The following is a 9934-nucleotide window of genomic DNA, read 5'->3' as shown; positions in this document are numbered from 1 at the left end:
CTCATCTCGTCCTATCTTCTGCTGTTGCAAAGTGATTTTTTGGATTTCTCCTTAGTTGTATGACTTGTTTATCTAGATCCGATGCTTTTTCCTTGCTGCTGCTCCTTATTTCCATCACAACTTTGATTTGGTTGCCAGAGAAATGAAGAGCTCTATCATCTACACCATTTGTTTTTCCTATCCAGTTTGGGGTTTTTAATATTTTTACCTAAAGATATCTCTTTTGGGTAATAATGACAAATTTGCTTTTTTTAAGCCTGGTTTTTCTCAATATACCTTTAAAGTCTTTCAAATTGTTTTATATCTGGTCAAGTTGAGATTTTTAAGAGCTTCATTTTTAATTTGTAATAAAAGTTTATAAGTCAATTCTTTAAAAAGTCAACTGTGATGTTATGATTTAAAATAAGAAATATATATCTGGGCTTTGTCCCCTTTTCTGGCAACTCAGAGTTTTTATACAGTCTTATGTCTTTTATTGGCTGTGTGGTAGGTAGAATTTCAAGGAATGGCTCCAAAATTCCATGACCTAATCCCCAGGACTTTGAATGAAATATCACTCTGTTGATTATGTTGTGTTATATGACACAGCTGACCTTAAAAAAGGCAGAATTCTAGGTAGGCCTAACCTATTCACAAGAGACCCTTAAAAGCACCTGAATTTGTCTGGTGGCAGAGAAAGAAGGCAGAAGATGAAGCTCAAAGATTCCACACATGAGAAGGACTTGAAATGCTATTGCTGATTTAAAGATGGAGGGGATCACATGAGAAAGAATGCAGGTGACCTTAAGAAGCTGAAGATGCCGCCAGGCCATAAACAGCCAGGAAATGAGGACCTCAGTCCTACAAGTGCAAGGAACTTGATTGAAGACCCTGAGCTCTAGACGAGAACTCAGCCAGCCAACACCTTGACTTGTAATATCCTAAGCATGGAAGCAGTTGAAACTGCCTGAACTTCTGACCTACAGGACTATAAGTAAATATATGGGTATTGTGATAATTTGTTATACAGCAACAGAAACTAACACATCTTTAAAAAATATCATTGGTCATAACTTGCTTAAGGTTGTTGCCCATATTTTGCCCTAATGAATAGCGCTTCTATGTAAACATTACACACTCCAAAATTCAAAGCCCCTAAACCTCATTTCTAGCCTTACTCTCTTTCAGTGAGAGCTCAAAAATGGAATTATCCAGTAAAAGGAATGTGAACATTTTAATGGCCTTGATTCAAAATGTCAGGTTGCTTTCTAACATGACTATGTCTGTCAAGATTCCATCAAAAGTTCACCAAAAGAGAATTTTGTTTAATCTTTGATTCCAAACAAATTATGTAACATATGACCAACTACCTTATTTTAACTTGGGGCAGCCCTCATTTTTGATACCCAAGTAACCTACAATTTGACCTTCCAAGTTCTGGTCAGCTTAATTATAGGGGGACAAAACCACAACAATAATTATTTATTTTCTAAACCTAGCTGACAGTAGGCTGTAACATTTAATGAACTTAATTGTAAAATTGAAGACAATACAAGGGAATTACAAGGCAGGAAAGGAAGATCTTAAAATAGACTGCAAATCTAAGCAGTCTGATTCTCAAGTCCCTGTCTTAACTCACCACAGGCATACACTTAGGAAATATAACTTCCCACTGCCATGGCTGCCTTGAATTCTGGTGCAGCTGAAGGGGCCTCATAGTCACCGTGTCTCTCACAGCACAGAGGTAAGAGGCAGAGTCTTTCATCTGGAGCTCCTTCAGAAGGAGGTAACTGTACGTCTCAGAGCGACTAAGGAATGAAAAAAAATGACCTCTCTTCTCCAAACCATCCAGAACATTGTAAGAGAGAAATATGGGTGCTCTGCCATCATGTTGTTGGTACCAAGACAGCCCATTGAACCCAGAAGTCTGGTATGTGCAGTTGACCTGGACAGAGGCTCCTTCCATAGCCACCAATTCAGAGGGCTGCTGGATATCTTGTCCCATGGTGCCTATAAGAAGACACATAACCGTTACTAAGGAAGCACTCCTAGAAGCCGCATCATTATTTAAAAAGTTAGTTTCCATGTAGTCACAAAAAAAACTGCCACTGATGGAGAAGTTCCTTAGATAGAAATAAATGGTGATAGAAAGAGGAGCAGGAGGAGGACAAGGACGGGACAAAGACAAGGTCAAAGATGATACATAAAGAAAATATGCATCAGGAAAGACTCTTAGTACAAGTGTGAGAAGTTACAATCATTTCCTTTAGCTGCAAGAAAATTATTTTGAAAATTCCCAGCAATGTTTCCTATTGATTTGAGACTTACCTCCCATTGTCAGAAAAACGTAAAGAAGGAAAACTCCCCACATCTTCTGGACACCACGAGCCAGGCGATGTATCCCAGTCTCTGAGCCACTGGAGCCAGTAGAAGGTCAACACCCTTACTGTGGATGCAAAACCCAGAAGAAACACAAAGGGCGGAACTCCTTCCCCAGAGCAGCTCTGGGTTCCCTTACAGGAGTGTCTTCACATGAATATTGTCTACAGATGAATCCACAGGTTTTAGCCCAAGTGATTCTGTGAACATTGAACAACAATGATGAGAAATGGGGAATAACATAAAGCAAATGCAGAAGAGATCAATTTCTCTATACTGAGTTTCTGTTTCTCAAAGTAGGAGAAATGAAAACGGATGTGATTAGAGGTAGGTTATATACACGTTGTGTGTTGGGGTCGGGGGTAGTAGTGATGGTGGTGATATTTATGACAGTATGGAAGAGATGGGAGGGTTTTTCTACTATCTAAAAGTATTTCCCAACAGGCAATGAGATCGGTTGTGGGGTTTTTTTTTGAGATGTTTTTAAAAAGACCTAAAGAAATACAATATACATCTATCTGTACATATGTATGAATATAGAGGAAGAAATATGAAACAACAAAGGAAACTAGATACTTCAGAAAGGTGAGATTTAAAGGAAATGGTGGGAATGTTAACCTTTTCTTACACATCTGTTTTGTTTGACTTGTAATTTTTATGTAATAAAATGAGTACTTGAAAGAAGGAAATGGAAGGGGAAAAAGGAGGAAGAGTAGAAAACTAGAAGAAAAAAGAAGAAAGGAAAGAAGGAAGGAAAGAAAGAAAGGAAGAAGGGAAGAAGGCGGAAGGGAGAAAGGTAGCTATATTTCAAACTATTTCCAAATTGTCACAAAAGGAAATTATCTCTTTTGACACATAGTTTTCTCAAGCTGATGTACAGTATCTTTGCTAAAGGAATTTATATCCCTCATGAGCCCTCTGGATTTATTATTTCTATTTACTCCATATAACAGACACAGTACAGTACTTGGTTTTAACACAGATAATACTGTCATCTTGTGGCCAGATGTCACATTGCACCTTAAGCACACACACACACACACACACACACACACACACGCACACTCACGCACGTGCACTCACAAACACCTTAGTAATTTAGAATTAAAAAGAATCTTAGAAATTACACAGTCTTTGTCTGGCTCTATCATTTTACAGTGGAGCCTCCTGAAGATTATATCACACTCCAGCCATTATTTCTTCATTCCTAGCCAGTTGCTTAGTATTACTCAGATTAACATTAACTTTTATAAAATAAATAAACGAATACCTACTCAAAGCTACTTGCACTAGATCTGCGCATGCATGTGAAAATCAATTTGATATCAGATCAACTCCTGGTAACTTTAAATCAGAGGTTCATATTCAAAAGCGCAGCTCTTTTTTCTGCTCACAGCATCCAATATGTGTGGCTATTTCTCTTATTCATTCATTCAAAAGCATTTCTTGGGATCTACTATGTGCCAAGCATTGTGCTAGTGTTGGGGATTCCACAGTGAGCAAACCAACATTCAAGAGAAGGGAGACAATAAACAGGTAAATGAGTAAATATTGTGTGCCAGATAATGTTAAGTGCTATGGAGAAAAATAAGATGGCAAAGGGGAAAGAAGGTCAAGGTGGATCTCACTGATTAAGTGACGTTTGAACAGAAACCAGAAAGGATGATGGAAGGACCTCTGATGGATATTTGGGAAGACAGTAATCAATAGAGACCCCATAACAGCTCTAAGAAACTGGAAGTCATCCAGACCTGTTCTGACAAGATTATTCCCCACAGCCTCCTGTCCAGAGATCTTCTAGAATCATTTGTAGATGCTCTCTCCCTCAAAATAAAATAATGAGGATTTAGGGAGGGAAGATCTCATTAGAGAAATACTTTAGAGTAGAATTTCCCCTGAGGTTAGAATTTTTCTTCAAATCTCTTGACAGTGTTTTCTTTCTTTCTTTTATTTGGAGCAACAGAGGCAACAGCTGATGAAAACGAATATAAAATATGACTCAAGCGATATAGAAGTCAGACTCCTCGAAGAGCCCTGAAAAGCAGATGCTCTCAGAGATTCTGAATGCTTATTTGCCAGGTGAACTCCTGAAAGAATTCTAAGGCCTTTCCGAAACAGACATGGGAGCCCTTTACAATAAGCTACACTGAATCTCTGAAGGACATCTCTCCATCTGCTGGACCATTCCACTCAAGGGCAGCCTCCTCCACAAGCTCACAGCTCTGTACATGTGAGTCTAAGAGGATGGAAAAGCAATCCTGAAACCAGCTCCATTCAGAATAAGGCCAGAGACTAATTTTGAAACTTTAAAATTGTTCTGTTATTTTGTTCAAATGCTAATTTAACCTGTCTCTTTCCTCCATCTTCTTCCCAGAACTCTTTCCCAAACTGCTAGAATTGAGTTCCTTTTTCCAAACTTAGGAAATTTCTTTTTGTGTTGAGAAAATAACTCAGAAGAACCTCAACACTATTTTCTGTTCATTTTCTCTCTTTTTAAGGAAGTTATAACGGGCAAAGTTGGGCGCCTTTATGACCTCTTTGAGGTCGTGAAGAAGATTCTTTGGTTATTGTGCAAACACAAGCCAAACTCGTAACCTTTTCTTTCTCCAGTAAAGAGGACATTAAGTACCTTTCCTTAAGCAAGCTCATTGCTTTTTACTTTTTGGTAGAAGGACAGGAATAACCTCTGGTGGAAAAAGATAAAATATGTCTAGGCCATTTCAAACTATCCATTTCCTTTATTCTGCCCTAGCTCTATCAGGATGTCTAACTGCAAATGAATGTGAAGGAAAGGGAATCTTTCCAGAAACAGATTTGGGTTGGGGCTTCTCAAAAGGTAAATAAAAGTCCTTTGATCCTGGTATGTCTAACACAACACTGGGCCAGTCTTCATTCTTCATACTGTTCCCTAATGGCCCATATCCAAGTTCACTATAGAAAGCCCAAGTTTTAAATTGCTGGATTTTCTCACACCAAACTGGCCTGATTGACAAGGGGGCACAGGGTGTCGGGGGCAGGGCGGGGCAGGGTGGGGGTTCTGAGGGGGTAGTTGCTACACAGAAAGTAACCTATCCCATGATCCCCATGGCTCCATAGAGTTCTCTAAAAAGTGCTCCTGGCAACCTCCCCTGTCCATATCTTTTCAATGACACTCTCACCCATCCCCACAGCCTGTCCCTAGTGTTTCCATGATAATTGCTTTTTGAACATGGATTGTTTGTTCTCTAATGTCACTGGGGTCTAATTTTCAGATGCCTTTTGCATTGAATTTTAGCCTTTTGCTATTTTTATGTGTTTTTATATTTAAACTCCAACCGTTCTTACAACATGATTTTAACATCAAATAGTCTAAAACTTAGGAAATTTTTTAAAATTTTGATTATCTAATTAGCCGAAATATATGAAAATTATTTTTAATTTTTAGAAATTATTTAAATCTGCCCCTTCCTCACTTTAAGTGTTTAAGTTTCCACAGCTGAAAATAGGGGCATGCCTACCAAAGGAGGAATCATGGGGTGGGGGTGGGAGGCAGTATCCAGACTGTTCTCTCTTGTCAAGACATCTAATCCATCTGCAAAAATGCTCCTTGTTTCTCCAAAAATCCACCTTCTGAAAATCTATTCAACCCACCTCTCTGCACCACAGACTGCCCTCCTTTGCAGCCTCTTAACACTGTACTCCAAGTCAAAACCTCCATCCTCTGCAAAGCCAGCCTAGAAAAGTAACCTGCCTTCACACCAAGCCACTGTAACCCTCCACAGTTTCCTGGTCCCACCAGGCAGAGCACCCAGAACCTAGAAGGTAAAAGGAGCTTTCTTCCAATGGGTCACCGGAGAGAAGTAGAACCAGATTTATGTACAACAAACAGGAAAAATCAGACTGGCCAAGCAAATAAATTGGAGAGAATTTTTTCACCATATTTAAATATGCTTTTATGGAAATCTTCCAAATAATTCCCCCAGAGGTACAGTTTTATCTAATTTGATATACAATTAATTTTCATAAAACAGTCCAGGAATATATCATTTGTCTAAGTGAAAGCATACTGGCATATATGTCTGTATTGACAAAAAAAATTGCTTGGGCTCCGTAGCAGTATTTTATGCATAATCTTAATCCCAACTGTATCTCTTTTCTATATTCTAACCAAAGAAATAAGAACTAGTCTTCTCATCCATTTTCAAATAAATCAAGGTATTCTGTTCACCTGCAACTCAGGAGTCAGTAAAAATCTGGTTGCTTATTTTGGCGGGGGGCGGGGCGCAAAGGGTATAGTTAACATTTTCTGTAGACTCTGAAGAGCCAAGTATATATATATATTTATATATATATATTCAAGTCCTACATTAATCAATGCTTTTATAATAAACAATAATAATTCCTCTGTAACTCCATACCAAAAAATCCAATCCCAAACCAATGGACCACATAAATCAACAAATAAATATAAATGATATCCTGGAGCGATAAAAAAACATGAATGATCCTTGGAGTTTGTTATAATAAAATTAGACCTATTTTGCATGACCCAGGTGGGCCCAAGATCAAGCAGAGAAAGAAGCCCTGTGTCAGATCCATGAGATTTGGCAATATCCATTCATTCAGCTATTCAGTCACTCAGAAAATAATTATCATTTGCACCATGCTAGATGGGACGAATAATGAAGGAGACATAAAGAAATTGGACAATGGTGTGCTCACTTCAGCAGCACATACACCAAGAAATTGGACAATGGCAATATAATGTGCTACCTGCTCTGAAAAGTGTAAGCATGGTCCTCGGGAATCAGGAAGGCCTTCTTGAAGGTGAGGACCTCCAATCTCAGTCCTGAAGGAAAAGTGAAGAAGGGAGCATTACCCAGCTGAAGGGAGCAGAGAAAGCAGCCTGTGCATAGGAGCATGCTACTGAGAGAGCCCTGAGGAATCCTGTGCATCTAAACACTAAAAGGGAATTGCAAGGGATGTGAATAATAAATAAAAATTATGTAATGGAGTGGTAATAAGGGCCAGATAATGAATATTTTTGCATGCTATTGTAAGGAGATGAGATTTTTTACCTGAGGGCAAAGAGGAAGCATTGCAATGATGGTAAGTGTAGGAAAAAGTAGACATAGTAAGTGTGAGATACCCAGTCTACACTGCTCGGCCTCAATCTTAGCCCCTCTTCAATGAACACTCTTTTTGGTTGGAGTTATACGTACTTTTCTATCATTCACGTGTTCCCCTATTCCTTGATCTGCCAAATTCTGCTTCTCGGTATCTCTCACTAAATAAGAGTTTCCATTTATCTAGGAAACTAACTAGCTGCTCTGGATGATTTCCTGTGTCAAGGAAACCAAAATAACTAATGGCAACTCCACTTCTCCTTTTAAAACAAAAATTAATGTTATTCATTCCTCCCATAACTCTTAGCCTTAATCATCAAACACAAGCATTCTCTCACCACCTCCATGTGTTGTATTTCCCTTGTCTGACTTCACCATTCATCTTAGCAGATTACAGAGAGGCATGGGAAAGACCAAAAACACATCCCTGGACTCCGTAGTGACCGATTTCATTCTCCTGGGCTTATCTCACCCCCCGAATCTGAGGACCCTCCTCTTCCTGGTCTTCTTCACCATCTACATCCTGAGTCAGCTGGGCAACCTGCTCATTCTGCTCACCGTGTGGGTCAACCCAAAGCTCCATATTCGCCCCATGTACATTCTTCTGGGCGTGCTCTCATTCCTGGACATGTGGCTCTCCTCAGTCATTGTTCCTCGGCTAATACTGGATTTTACTCCTGCCAGCAAGGCAATCCCGTTTGGTGGTTGTGTGGCTCAGCTGTATTTCTTTCACTTCCTGGGCAGCACCCAGTGCTTCCTCTATACCTTGATGGCCTACGACAGGTACCTGGCAATATGCCAGCCTCTGCGCTACCCTGTGCTCATGAATGGGAGATTGTGCATTATCCTTGTAGCTGGAGCTTGAGTGGCTGGCTCCATTCATGGGTCTATCCAGGCCACTCTGACCTTCCGCCTGCCCTACTGTGGACCCAACCAGGTGGATTACTTTATCTGTGACATCCCCGCAGTATTGAGATTGGCCTGTGCTGACACAACTGTCAATGAGCTTGTGACCTTTGTGGACATCGGGGTAGTGGCTGCCAGTTGCTTCATGTTAATTTTGCTCTCCTATGCCAACATAGTCCATGCCATCCTGAAGATACGCACCGCTGATGGGCGGCACCGAGCCTTCTCCACATGTGGCTCCCACTTAACTGTGGTCACAGTCTACTATGTCCCCTGTATTTTCATCTACCTCAGGGCTGGCTCCAAGAGTCCCTTGGATGGGGCAGTGGCTGTGTTTTACACTGTTGTCACTCCGTTACTGAACCCCCTCATCTATACACTGAGGAACCAAGAAGTGAAGTCTGCTCTGAAGAGAATAACAGCATGTCTGGGGGCTGCAAGTGAAAATAAGTAACTCTAGGCTCAGGGACTAGCTCCATCACCTCTGTTATCACTCTTTTCAGCTACTGCCGCATGTGGCAATAACGTTCAACAGTTAGTGATTTAAACTGAACTGAATTAAGTTCTATTTAGAAGAAACTTCTGACCTCTTTAGATTCACTCTTTTCATCTTTTAAATTGCTTCAAATCGTTCTACATTATCCGTTTAGAATTAAATGGATACATTACTTCTACCACCTCTGACTACCTTGTGGTATAAGAAAATGCCTTATTCAGGATTTGTCCAGCATGTGTCAGCCTCTTCAGAGATGTATTATGCCAGAAAATGTGAAAGGGGAAATAAATGACATAATGCTACACTAACCTCTTTATTATTCTCTTCACCCCTAAACCCTAGCCTTCTAAATTCTGTTTCTGTGGCATTAACATTTCCAGACACTTGAACTTGAAGACAGTGGGTCATTATGTTTCCTTCCAGTCCCTCACTCTTTCCATGTGCTAAGACATCAAATTCTGTCCCCTCTACCTTTAGAATGTCTCTCTTGATTCCAAAGTAATCTTTTGTCCTCTTCCTCATCCTCACCACAGTCAAAATTACCCTTCTGAATCATAGAATCTGTAGGACTTTACAATGAATATAAAATAAAGCCAGACTCCTTAATCTAGAATTCAAAGTCCAAAAAATCTGGACCCAACAAATCTTATCTCCCAAGACATCTCTACCCGTTTTTCCTTCTCCCACCCTCACTGACTTACTGCCATTCCCTAAGCATACTCAATATTTGTTCACCACTATTTTCTTCAAATCCTCCCCTCTGCGTGGAATACACTTCCCATTCAAATTTATTTTGTGTAATCTCCTAAGGATTTTTCTTAGAAGAGGGTCAAACTATAAGCTCCAAATTTTAACTATTCTTAATGAGGATCTTGGCCTTTGTTTTCCTTCCAACTGACCTCCTTCATGGTGCAGCACCTCTGAGTAGACATGTAATTAACTCAAGGGATATGGGTGGTACTGAATAGCCCACACAAAACAGGATAATTCGAGAAGATTTCCTTTACATAGGGACTATTTATAAAGATATAAGAGTAGGGGGACCACAAGGAAAACTTTAGTAATCTTG

At 39.9% G+C, this 9934-nt stretch overlaps 1 pseudogene; it reads left to right on the top strand.

Moving 5' to 3' along the window:
- The first annotated feature begins 7866 nt into the window (after positions 1-7866).
- LOC120608102 (olfactory receptor 10G2-like) lies at positions 7867-8823 on the top strand (annotated as a pseudogene).
- The last annotated feature ends 1111 nt before the right edge of the window (positions 8824-9934 follow it).

This window comes from Pteropus medius, unplaced genomic scaffold (assembly GCF_902729225.1).
Source record: "Pteropus medius unplaced genomic scaffold, Ma_sr-lr_union100, whole genome shotgun sequence".
Classification (NCBI taxonomy): domain Eukaryota; kingdom Metazoa; phylum Chordata; class Mammalia; order Chiroptera; family Pteropodidae; genus Pteropus; species Pteropus medius.
The sequence above is the reverse complement of the archived record's forward strand: the minus strand, read 5'-3'. Positions and strand labels throughout refer to the sequence as shown.